Genomic DNA, 11,570 nt, shown 5'->3' with positions numbered 1-11,570 from the left:
ATATGCAAGTATCATATATTAGTTTATAAGCTTTAGGACTGGATGTAGGACAGGTTTTAAATTGTGTGACTAATTATGAAATAAGTTATAAGACAGAAGATACAGCTTGGACTAACTTTCCTGTACTTAAATTCTGAAGGATATTTTGAATGATCATTGACTGAATTCCCTTAATATAAGATAATAGCATGCTTCCAAAATGTTAATAAAGTTTCTTCACTAAAATCAATTAAGAATACTGTCTATAAATCAATGGCATGAAAGAACACCTATCTTGTCCTTCCTGCTGATTAAATCTATTTAAAAAATATTGCCTCACATTTTCATTGATGCAACATCATTTGAAAACCTGCCATTATTAATCAATGACTTGACTAAGAAAATCTGAAGTTTTGTGCTTTAATATCATTCCAAACCATCCTGCTCACTGATGAGAGGGTATTTGATATTTTGAATCGTGTAAAATGGAGAAGACTCCTATTTGGTGTAGCATATTGAGAAAATGAATTATCTTGAATCAGTTAATGTCAAAATATTAATAGTAGCAACAAAAGTAATTTATTTTTAATTTCCCATCTTGATGTTTGAAGAGGAACTTTCCATTTTAATTACTTCAAAACTATTTCTATGCAGTTTGGTTAGCTACTGTAAAATATCTTTTAGGGTGCAATATTTATGGATTAATTGATTTTTCAAAAACACTTATTCAGACATCAAATTATGAATTAATGAGAAAATACTATCCCAATTAAGCATTATCTAAAGCAGAAGGGGTCTCAATAGTCCACCTCCATGAAACAGAGGGTATTTTAGCAGCAGATTGACAATGGTTGGAACAGTATGTAAGAAAATCCATTCAATCTTTTATTAGTATACGATCACATCTAAAAATAACCCAGATGGCTTTTTTTGTGCTGGGATAGCTCAACAAAATTAATTTTAAGGAGTGGAAATTTGGCAGTATGTTATCCTCAGTGAAGGGTGTGCTATGCCAGGTTTGGAAAAGAACTGGCTAAGAAATCAAGCTATTATAAGTAAGTTAAACTAACATGCTTTTCAGGAATAATATTTTGCCTTTATCATTTTTGTGCACATAATTTTTGTGCAGGTATCCAGTGCAGGTGCCTGAGTATTTGCTAATCTGTGAGGTACTTGGAATAATGGTGTTTGTCTGTGCTGACATGTAAGGCTGATCTTGAGAATGCCCTCAGGCAGCCTGAGCCATATTGATGGCCCATCCCCATCTAACTCATACCTTAAAACCTCTACCCAAGCCACCCACATTATGCTGCTTATTTCTAGAGCACAGCACTAGGATATATCCCATGACCCCTCGCAGAGCCTTTCTAGGTGTTGGTCTGTGGCCTACTTGTCTCTACTTAAGGGAAACAAAAAGAAGATAGGGTGGGGGTACGAAAGTGCTGGAAGGTAAGGCTGGGCAACAGTGGATTTGCTGTTGGTGAGTATATAATTGGGTATATTCAAAACATATTTCAGGGAAGGTAAGGAAGTAGGTGAGGTGGGGGGGTTGTCTCAAAGCTCGAAAGATTCACCAGAGCTTTTAGGATTAGGTTATCATTAAACTGACTTCAGGGGTTATTCTTAGGGGTTTATAATGTAGATATGTGAATGGCCATAGGGTTAAGAATGACCCTGAGGTCAACGCTAACTGTCATCATAGACATATCCATGGAGTCTATCAGGAAAGCAAAATAAAAATGCTTTTATTAAGATAAAAATTCAGTTATAACACTAAGATCTGGGGAAAAAAGGCAACAGCAAAACTGAAACCCTACTTTAAGATCTGGGCAAGTCAACACACTACCCACACTACCGCTTTGCCGGCTACAGAGAGACAATACATTCGGACAATAAAATACAAGATAGGAACATTACATCATTGAAGCAATTATCAGGTGAACGGACCAAGAAGCTGGGTTTTCATGCTTACCAGTTTTTGTGGGTTCATTGGCCATGTAGGTGATCATCTGAACATTCATCTAAATGTCACAAGTCTGGATGTCTGCACTTTAAAACAAACAGCCTTGCATTTAAATTAACATGTTAATAAACACGTTATTAGAATATGATACCTCAAGGTAAGATGTGCCTTCTCTTACAAGGCGTCATCATGTAGCCATGTCCCAGGCTAGTTTTTCCCAATTTATGGTGACAATGCCACACTTCTTAATGTTTGCCTTGAGGCTGTCTTTGAAGCATTTCCTTTGGCCCTCACATGTCCTTTGTCCCTGGCTGAGTTGGGAGTATAGTAGTTGTTTTATTATACATACATCAGACATACACATACAATGCCCTGTCCACTGCAACTTAAGTTGAATAATCAACACATCCATAGTGGTGGTGTTAGTGTTAGTGAGGACACTGGTATTTGTGCAATGATCTTTCCATTTTATGCCAAGGATCTTCCAGAGGTAGTGCTGGTGACCAGGCTTTTCAGGGGGTCTTTGTAAGCTTCACAGTTGTAGAGGAGAGCTAGGAATACCACAGCTTTAGTATAGTAGGAGCTTTCTTTGAGTCCTAACGTCATGATCATTGAACACATGATGATTCAGTCTACTGAAGGCAGAGCTGGCACATTGGATCCTATACTGGCTCTCCTCATCAATGTTGGCCTTCTTTGAGATATGGAAAAGCCCTCAGTTTTTCTTTTCTTTTTTTAAAAATGTATTCCCTCCCCTTCCCCAACCATTTCTGATTTAGTTTCTTCCTCTCTATTCCCTACAGATAAGTATAAGTGAGCTAAAACATAGGATAAGCTTCAGCATTTTATTTTGGTAGCAAGTTGTATTTGTTTTGTTTTTTCTCCTTCTTTATATTGTATAATTATTATATTTATATTGAATTTTACTGTTCTATACGACTGTTTTACTGATACTATATGATTTAGGCCGACATACGTAAGTTATGCATAAGTCATGTCAAGTTTCCATTTTGTTTGTCAAGTCTACATCCTGTCCTGGTTGTGCAACCCATGACTCACACCTATCCCTCCTATGTAACTTGGTTCCTGAATGAATGGGGATGAATGAGGGTGCTTGAGAGACAATGGCAGTAGGTCTAAATATAGCTCCCTCTGAATGACCGAACCATCAACACCAAAACCTGGACCAATGGCCCAGCCATTGGAACCACACTCAGTATTCAAGAAACAAAAGATGAGGCAACCCACCATTGTGCCAGGCTGCACATGCTCAGTAAGAACACCTGGCCCTCTGGAACAGGACTGACCTTGCCTGGACAGGCCCTCCCCATAGGAGATCAGAGGTAGTCTGCCCCATAAAATGGGTAGTGAAGACTGACTCCTTGGGACGCCCTCTCCATCTGGACCAGCACCATGCCACACCACCTATCCAGCCAGAGGCCCTGCCAGCGACCCCCCTCTGGACAACACCTACTGGACAAGGACCCCTTTCCAGCCTGGATAAGTAGCTATCACCCCCACGCCCTCTTCAACCGAGGACTTGGTCTCTGCTTCTCTTCCCTACCTGGACTCCAGCCCTTCCACTGAGTCTCTTTCTCCTGCTGCCATTGTGAGTGCTTGTGTGTGTGTATGTGTGTGAATCAATAACTTCATGAGGCTGTGTAGTGTGTTGTCTGTTTAATAAAACTGTTATTTGGACCCCTAAGTTGGGTTTTGCTTTACTATGGTTTGGCCCTGCTCCAATCTCTGCTCCTCACCCCTCTAACTTCTGTCTCATTTCTCTCTCTCCTGCTTCTGGCTCACTGCCACCTCTAACACCTGTCCTGAGATCCTCTCTGTCTCCAAACCCCCTGTTTCTTTGCCACTATCTTATCCCCACTGCCTTTTCCTTTTTCTCTGAGCAACCAGGTTTCTGTCTCAGTTTCCTTCCTAGCTTTCTCCTCCTCCCCACCACTTATCTGCCCCGCCCCAATATCTCAGCTGTCTGTCTCAGTTTCCAGCCCCAGTCTAACTTAAGTAACCCCAAGGCTCAGTTCCTCAGCCAGCTTCTCTGTAGTCCACTGGTCCTGATCTTGGTGTTGACAGCTTTCACTCCCTACACTTTAACTCTCTTTCTCTCTCACCTTAACCTTCCCCCAAGTATCCCAGGTACCCCAACCACACACTGTACCATCCAAGTTAGGAACTTACCTGTGTGTATGCGTAGGTGGGTTGTATGTGTGTGAGCTGGTGTGTGTGTGTGTGTGTGTGTGTGTGTATATACATATAAATATATACATACATCTATATATGTGTGTATATATATATATATATGTCATTGTGTGCATGATATACGAATTAGTGATCTGTGTCTAACTTTGTACTGTATGTGCTTACATCTATATATGTGTGTGTATATATATATATATATGTCATTGTGTGCATGATATACGAATTAGTGATCTGTGTCTAACTTTGTACTGTATGTGCTTGAATTGATGATAGGTATGCATGTGCCTAGGCTGGTTTGGATGTGTAGTTAGTAGTGTGCGTGTATGCACCTAATTGATTTGTGCATTTGTATATGTGCAATTGTGTCACACCTTCCTGTCTAACAGCGTAATATTGACATCCTGAGAGTTGGCCTGACCCCTCAGGGCAACAATAGCTGCTGAGGTATGCAAAGTGTTCAATGTTCTCCAGCTCCTGTCCATCAATGAGGATTTTTGCTAGGGGTGTTGACTGGCCAGGAGCAGGCTGGTGAAGCACCTTTGTTATTCTGATGTTAAGGGTCAGCCCCAGGCACTTGAGGTATGCTTGAGAGAAGCAGTTAAGGGCCATTTGTAGATCCTCCTTCATATGTGCAACAACAGCACAATCATCATCCTACTGAAATTCTACTAACGATCATCGTTTAGTGAGATAAATCATATCCACTAAGGTTGTGTTGAAACATCAAAAGCAACCCAAATCAGTCTGAAGACAGTACAACATCAAATGCCTTCCAACCCCTAGTCACAGTGAAGTCCTTCAAACATATTTTAGTAAGAAACTTGCGAATTTTAGGATTGAAAATGATAATACTTGTGTTGAAGAAGATTAGCAGTCTCTAAAAGAGACCATCCATGAGGCTTGCATGAAATCAGTTGGCTTTATCACCTAACGCCATCAGGACTAGTTTGATGAAAATAATGCTGAGATCAAGGCCTTTCTCAATCAGAAGAGAAAAGCTTTCTGTGACTTGCAAAACCATCCGACATCTGGTCAGGAGGAGGGAACTTTTTGATAGCTTAAAGTTGAGGAAGATTTGAGAAATCAAGAATAAATGGTGGGAAGAGACGGCGAAAGAAATCCAACAATTTGTTGATAATCATGACATGCAGGGCTTCTTCAGTGCAATCAAGGCTGTGTTTGGACTAAGCTCTTGAGAACTCATCCCACTTAGAACTCAAGATGGAAAGAGCACAACCAAAATTTCCTGAACCAAGAATTGATGGTGAATGACGAAAGCAAAGAATCCATTCTGCAGCATCCAGTAAGGGAAGCACTTACCAGTACACCAACCTCTGAAGAAGTCCATCAGGCCATAAGACAGATAAAGAACAACAAAGCATCTGGCCCTATGGCATACCAGCTGAGGCCTTTAAAGCTGGTGGGGAAACTATGACCAACAAGCTCCACATACTGTTTCTTAAAATCTGGAACACAGAGGAAATTCCTGGTGACCTAAAAAATGCTGATATTGTCATCATCTTTAAAAAGGGAGATATGTCTGACTGTGGAAAGTATTGAGTTATCACCCTGCTCTCCATTGCTTGAATTCTGCTGAATTCCCTCTTGCTGGGGAAATCTTTCCTGAGTTTCAGTGTGGCTATAGATCATCAAGAGGCACCATGGACATGATTTTTGCAGCCCGGTAGATCCAGGAAAAATGCCAAGAACAACACCAGGAACTGTATATGACCTTTATTGATTTTGACCAAAGCCTTCAACTCTGTTAACTGTGAGGTTCTACGGAAGTTCTTATTGAAGTTTGGTTGCCCAGATAAATTTACCATCCTATGACTCCTTCATGACCATATGGCTGCCTCCAGCCTATGCAGTGGCTTCACTACAGAGCCCTTTGCCATTTGAACTGGCATCAAACAGGGCTGCGTGATCATACCAATTTTGTTTTCCATCTGTCTTGTAGTCATCAAGATACTCATCTGTGACTGTGTGCCACATGGCATTGGCACTGAGTACAGTTTGGATGGAACCTTTTCAATCTCTCCTGCCTCTGCGCCAAAACCAAAGTTACTTTGGTCTCAAGAAAACACCATACACTGTAGTGGAAACATACTGGGAGATGGTGTGGGACAAGGAGAGAGAGATTGTTAGATAAACAGATTGTAATAATTGCATAATGGCTTTAACTCTCTAACAGATAAAGGAAAGAAAGTGTTTCCATTTAGAAAATAAAATAAGTGCCTGATCTAACATATAATAAGGGCATTGTGGGAGGTCTAAGTCTTAACTGCCTTCCCATGGTAGTATGAGGTTAAGTCCAAATGGTGTCTGTTTCAGCATGTCTCGACATATGTTTATGATTGGTGCCTAGCCATCAAAAACATTTTTCTTCCCAAAGGGACACTGTTATATGTCTGTTTTATTCTTTAAATACTCTCCTATTGTTTGTAAAACCTTAATAGTTGGGGATGGTTCCGCTTTGAGCAGGGGGTTGGACTAGATCAGCATTTCTCAACCTGGGGGTTGCAACCCAAAAGTGGGTCACAAGAATATATGAAAGGTTTGTGAACGAACTTTAAGAAATGCATCAACAAACTTAAAAATGGATTCTCCTTTAAAGGAGAAAAATGTAGGAAACTGTGGGGTTTCCCTTGCAGGCAGAGCCCCAGCCTGCAAGGGGCTGCTTGGGGCCCCCTCTCTATCCCAGACACCCATCCCCTACCCCACACACTGGGGGCAGCAGGTCAGGAGCGAGGGGTATTGGATTAGGACTGGCCATCGAAGTTTACAGAGAGGTCCTGGTACAAAGAAATGTTGAAAACCACTGCACTAGATGCCCTCCTAAGGTCCCTTTCCATCCTCATTCTCTATGATTCTGTTATTCTAATAGCACCTTATAAACAAATACATTTTTTTTTCGATTTGACAGCTGCTGTTTTTCCCACCAGTTTCTCACAGGCCAGAATGCCTGTCACAGTCCTGGTTTTCATGCCTGCATTGTAAGTTATTAATTGTAATTATTGTCATTATCCAACGGGAGCCTCCACAGGATGTGTCAGCAAGGCGTGTGCTTTGACTCACTTCCCCTGCCGGCTATCCCCTCAGCAGCACCTTCCCCTTTGTAAACAGTCATTTTATTGTGTGTGTCGAGGCGATGGGGCCTGCACGCGTGCCTTCAGTGTTTAACATCTAATGTGACTTGTGGCAATAAACAGTTGTGTTGTGGCCAAAAAGAAATCTCGTTTTCTTGCTTTCTTTGTGGTTTCCTGGGGACACGGGCATGCTACTGGCATGCGAGCCAGAGAAAGGCATCACTAGAGCAGCAAGATCATGCAGGAAGGGTGGAAGAGGGACGGAGTGGTCTATTTGTTCCCCTGTTTAAAGCAGTGGCTCTCAACCTTTTTTGGACCAGAACCCATTTGTAAAAATCAACAGCTAGTCCTGACCCAGTGCCCCCAGTATATGGGGCAAAGGGTAGGTGTAAGGAGCAGGGGAGCCCCTTGCAAGCTGAAGCTCTGCCAGCTTGCCCGGGGAAACCTATGGTTTCCCACTTTTTCTTCTTTGAAAGAGAATCCATTTTTAAAGGTTGCTTTAAAAGCAACCCCCAAGCAGGTGACCTCTTTCACATATTCTTGCCACCCACTTTTGGGTCATGAGTAGGGTTGCCAACTCCTGGATTGCTTTCAATAGTCATGGGTGGTGGTGGGGGTGGTGTCGATGCCGATTCTGGTACACTCTGGGCCAATCCGGGCCAATCAGGACCCCCGGGTTGAAAACCACTGGTTTAGTGTCAATGGAAAATGTCTTGTCAGGATCCTTCCCAGTGCAGCAGACTGAGGGACAACTGGCTATACTGAGCATCTCCTGCAGTAGTGCAGGGCTGCCCCGGGGGCTGCGGGGAACCAGGGAGAGAACCCAGGCGCCCTCGGCCCCCAGCCGCAGCAGCCCCCCACGTGTTACAGCCCGGATCTGTTTACTGCCTTCCCCTCTGGCAGAGTGGGCGAGGCAAAGCCCCCCGCAGGCAGCCAATCCCGCAGGGCCCGGATGCCGCGCGCGCTAACTTCATCTCGCTGCTGTCTTCGGATTGGGCGGACGCCGGCGTGATTGACAGACCGCGGAGAGGCCGGATTGGCCGGCCCAGGGGCCGCTTTGGTTCCAGGCTCCCCCCGCATTCGGAGCGCGGCGGCACGTGGGCCCGAGGGGGGGCGGCCCGGCCCCTCCCCCACCCGGGAGCAGCGTGTCCCATTGTCACACAGCATTCCAAGTCCGAACGCCCCGCGGCTGAGCGCCGGCTCTTCTCATTGGTGCCGCGAGCGCAGATGGAGCGGCGCGGCAGCCAATAGGCGGCTGGTCTCTAAGGGGCCAGCGTGGTCCCGCCTTTCGCAGCGCTTGCAGTAACAATATGGCAGCGGCGGCTGCTATTGGCGGCGGCGCGTTCTAAGCAGCAGCCTCGGCGGTGGCTGCGGCTGCACCGCTGGAAGCGCTCCATCCTCTGCGCGCCCCGCTCTGCGGCGGCTCCGGCCTCCATCGCCTGCTCTGGGGCCGGCCAGGTAGGGCGGGATGCGTGTGCGTATGAATGAATGAATGAATGAATGATGAATGAATGAGCCGCGGATGTGTGTGTATGCATGTATGTGTGTGTACGTTTGAATGAATGAATGAAGGAGCTGTGGGTATGTGTATGTGTATGCCTGTGTACGTTTGTATGCGTGTGTATCTGCATGTGTGTGTGAATGTGTGTGTGTGTGTGTGTGTCTGCTCCGCAACAAACATTATGCCTTGTAGCTCCTGCTGCTGCTATGGCTGGTGATGGAGGGGGACGGGGCTGGGGGCCACCAGGGTAGTGGGGGTCTCTGCCTCCTGCTCCTCCACCAGCCTCAGGGCTCAGGCTTCTCTGGGACAATGGGCTGGGGGGTGGCAAGCAGTAGTGCCTTGCCTGGGCACAGATGCAGCACAGGGACCAGTGCAGGCGGGAGGGTGATTGCAGACCAGGGTGAGGCCGTGGCTCTGGCTGGGGAGGGGGGCCCTGGAGGATGCTCCCTGGGGCCTGCTTTTGTTTGCATGCTGCTTCTGTGGGCTGCCCTCGCCTCCCTTCAAGCGCCAGCTGGGCCGGCTAGAGAGGGCTGAGTGTTCGGCAGGTCCCCTGAGAGGAGGGGGAGGCGTCTCCTTCGCCCCCTACCGCTGTACCCACCGCTCGCCCTGTTGCTCAGGGGCTGCCTCCAGAATCCCCCTCTGGCCAGGTCCCTCGCATTGCCTCGCCTCCACAACCTCCCCCTTCTCTTCTCCCCCACCCCTTTCTCCTTCCCTGCTGTGACGTGGCTTAAACAAATGCCTTTCAAAGCATTTAATATTTAAAAGCACCTCTTCTTTGAACCTCCCTGAGCATTTTTGGGTCCTGGTCCCAGGACAAGACCAAAGCCTTGGAGTCTTCCAAGTGACTCCTGAGGGTTTGCTAGATCTCTTGGGGAGTGGGGGCCCTGCCACAGAGATGTGCAGTGTGTGCCTATGTCTTGGCTGGGTGCTGTTGACTTCAGTTACTCCAGTTTCAGGGAGGGCTCCTGGAAGCTACTTCAAGATCCTCACAGGCACGATGGTCGGAGCGAGCATGTTTCTGTAGGGGGGAGTTGTCGCCCAATAAGAGCGAGCGCAGTGGGTCAGGGCAGGACCACAGCTCACTGGAGAATGTGGTGGGGGGAGATTATTTTTCCTCCTCTCGCCCACGTGTCCCCCTGCTTTCATGGGCCAAAGGAAAACTTCACATGCACATGTTCCTCTGTACACGTGTGGGTTACTTCATGCAGTCCTCGTGCAGGTTGGTGACCTCTGAGAGCTGCACACAATCTCAGGCTGAACTGGGGCTCTTGGGAATACAGCCATCTACGCGGATCGCACGAGCAGGTCCGTAATTCCCCGTGAGCGACTGGACTGCTGTGTTGTGCTTGAGACTAGAAAAGCGTTCATTCCTGAATGCTTTTCTAGTCTCAAGCACAAGTTTGAGAGAGGAGTGAGTTGCCTTTTTTTTGTTTTATCCAGGGGACTTATTTTTCCCCCTTAAGAGCAGCTCTGACTAAACAGTATGGTTCACTTTCACCAGCCAAATTGCAAAAGTATTTCTGATTTCTACAGTTCCTCATGCAGAAAACTTTTATCACAATAAAGCAGGAGAGAGCTCCATTCTGCAGTTATTTTATTTTTGTTTTATTTTATTTTTTTTGTGCCTAATCCATGATTAGGGAACCTTTCTCCCCCCTTCTTGTATTATTGAAAAGCTTCTGTCAATTTTGATGACACTCCAGCACTGCAGTATGCATAATTGAACAAGGGCAAAGGAGTCTTCTTTTTACCGTAGCTGAAAAGCCCTCATCTAGCAAGGAAAAGCATCTTACATGGCCCCCTGGTTAAATTGCTGCCCGAGTTCCTGTTTAGAGAACTTTGTCCTTGATGGTGAGCCTGTAAAACCCAAGTCTGCCCTTCCTGGGATGGAACCAGAGGTCATTCCATTAAGATGTTCTCTAGCATAATGTGTATGACAGCTAGGCTCACTGGGAGGCACTGTGGTCTAATGGACAGAGCAGTGAACTGAAAGTTAAGAGGTCTGGGTTGTGTTTTCTGCTCTGTTATGGGCCTCGTGCTTTGCTTGAACAGGTCTGCAGATCCCCGTCACAGCCTTTGTTTGGTTTTGTCTGTATGGACCACCCGTACTCCATTGCAGGGAATCTCTCTCGCTATTTAGATCAGTGTAGTGGGAGTCCAGTCTCAATAGGACTTCTAAAAGCTCCTAAATAAGCATGAGCATGATGACCAGAATGATCTTCTGGAGGGAAGTTATCCTCTGATAAGAACAAATACAGCATGTTGGGGAAGACCAGATCTCATTGGAGAATGTGGCTGGAGTCATTTTTCCTCCTGTCCCCAACAATTCCCCCTGCTTTTGTGGGCAGAAGAAGTGTTTCACATGCACTTGTTCCTCTACTGTTGTGAGATTACACACGTGTGGGTTGCTTGGTTTCTCTTTAGACTGGAAGCATTTCCAAGGGCAGCACAGCTTCAGGGGAGTAGAGGGACAAGATAGGACAAGAATTTTTTCTGTTGAGCTAGGTATGTATGGTCGCAGGGTTGCCTCAGACCTTGCTTTAAGTTATGGTCTCCCAAGTCTTGCTTGCTTTGAACGTACTGTTTGGCTTTTATTTGCTTTGCTCTTTTATTAATGACCCTAAGTCAGGGGTGGGCAATTATTTCAGCTGGAGGGCCACCCAAGGTGTTGTCAAGGGCTGCAAGCAGAATCTTTTCAAAGCTATAATTTTAACAAATTATAAAGAACAAATCAGGGTTGTGATTGATGGCAGTCACTCATCATGGTGCCCTGTGACCAGTGGGGTCCCTCAAGGCTCTGTCCTGGGACCCATACTGTTCAACATCT

At 45.7% G+C, this 11,570-nt stretch overlaps 1 protein-coding gene across 6 annotated transcripts in view; it reads left to right on the top strand.

Moving 5' to 3' along the window:
- The first annotated feature begins 8,547 nt into the window (after window positions 1–8,547).
- Window positions 8,548–11,570, top strand: part of TIAM1 (T-cell lymphoma invasion and metastasis 1) — a 263,725-nt gene continuing 260,702 nt past the window's right edge. For 3 of the 6 annotated variants that reach the window (XR_002099702.1, XR_002099703.1, XM_019528816.1), the window contains exon 1: window positions 8,550–8,700. The gene's annotated coding sequence lies outside the window, so the exon portion shown is untranslated. Of the gene's footprint in view, window positions 8,701–11,570 lie in introns of all 6 variants that reach the window. The other 3 variants (XM_019528813.1, XM_019528811.1, XM_019528817.1) reach the window with 2 other exon arrangements.

Source organism: Crocodylus porosus, unplaced genomic scaffold, assembly GCF_001723895.1.
Source record: "Crocodylus porosus isolate Cpor-Errol unplaced genomic scaffold, CroPor_comp1, whole genome shotgun sequence".
Taxonomy (NCBI): Eukaryota; Metazoa; Chordata; order Crocodylia; family Crocodylidae; genus Crocodylus; species Crocodylus porosus.
This window is presented reverse-complemented; position numbering and strand designations above follow the sequence as displayed.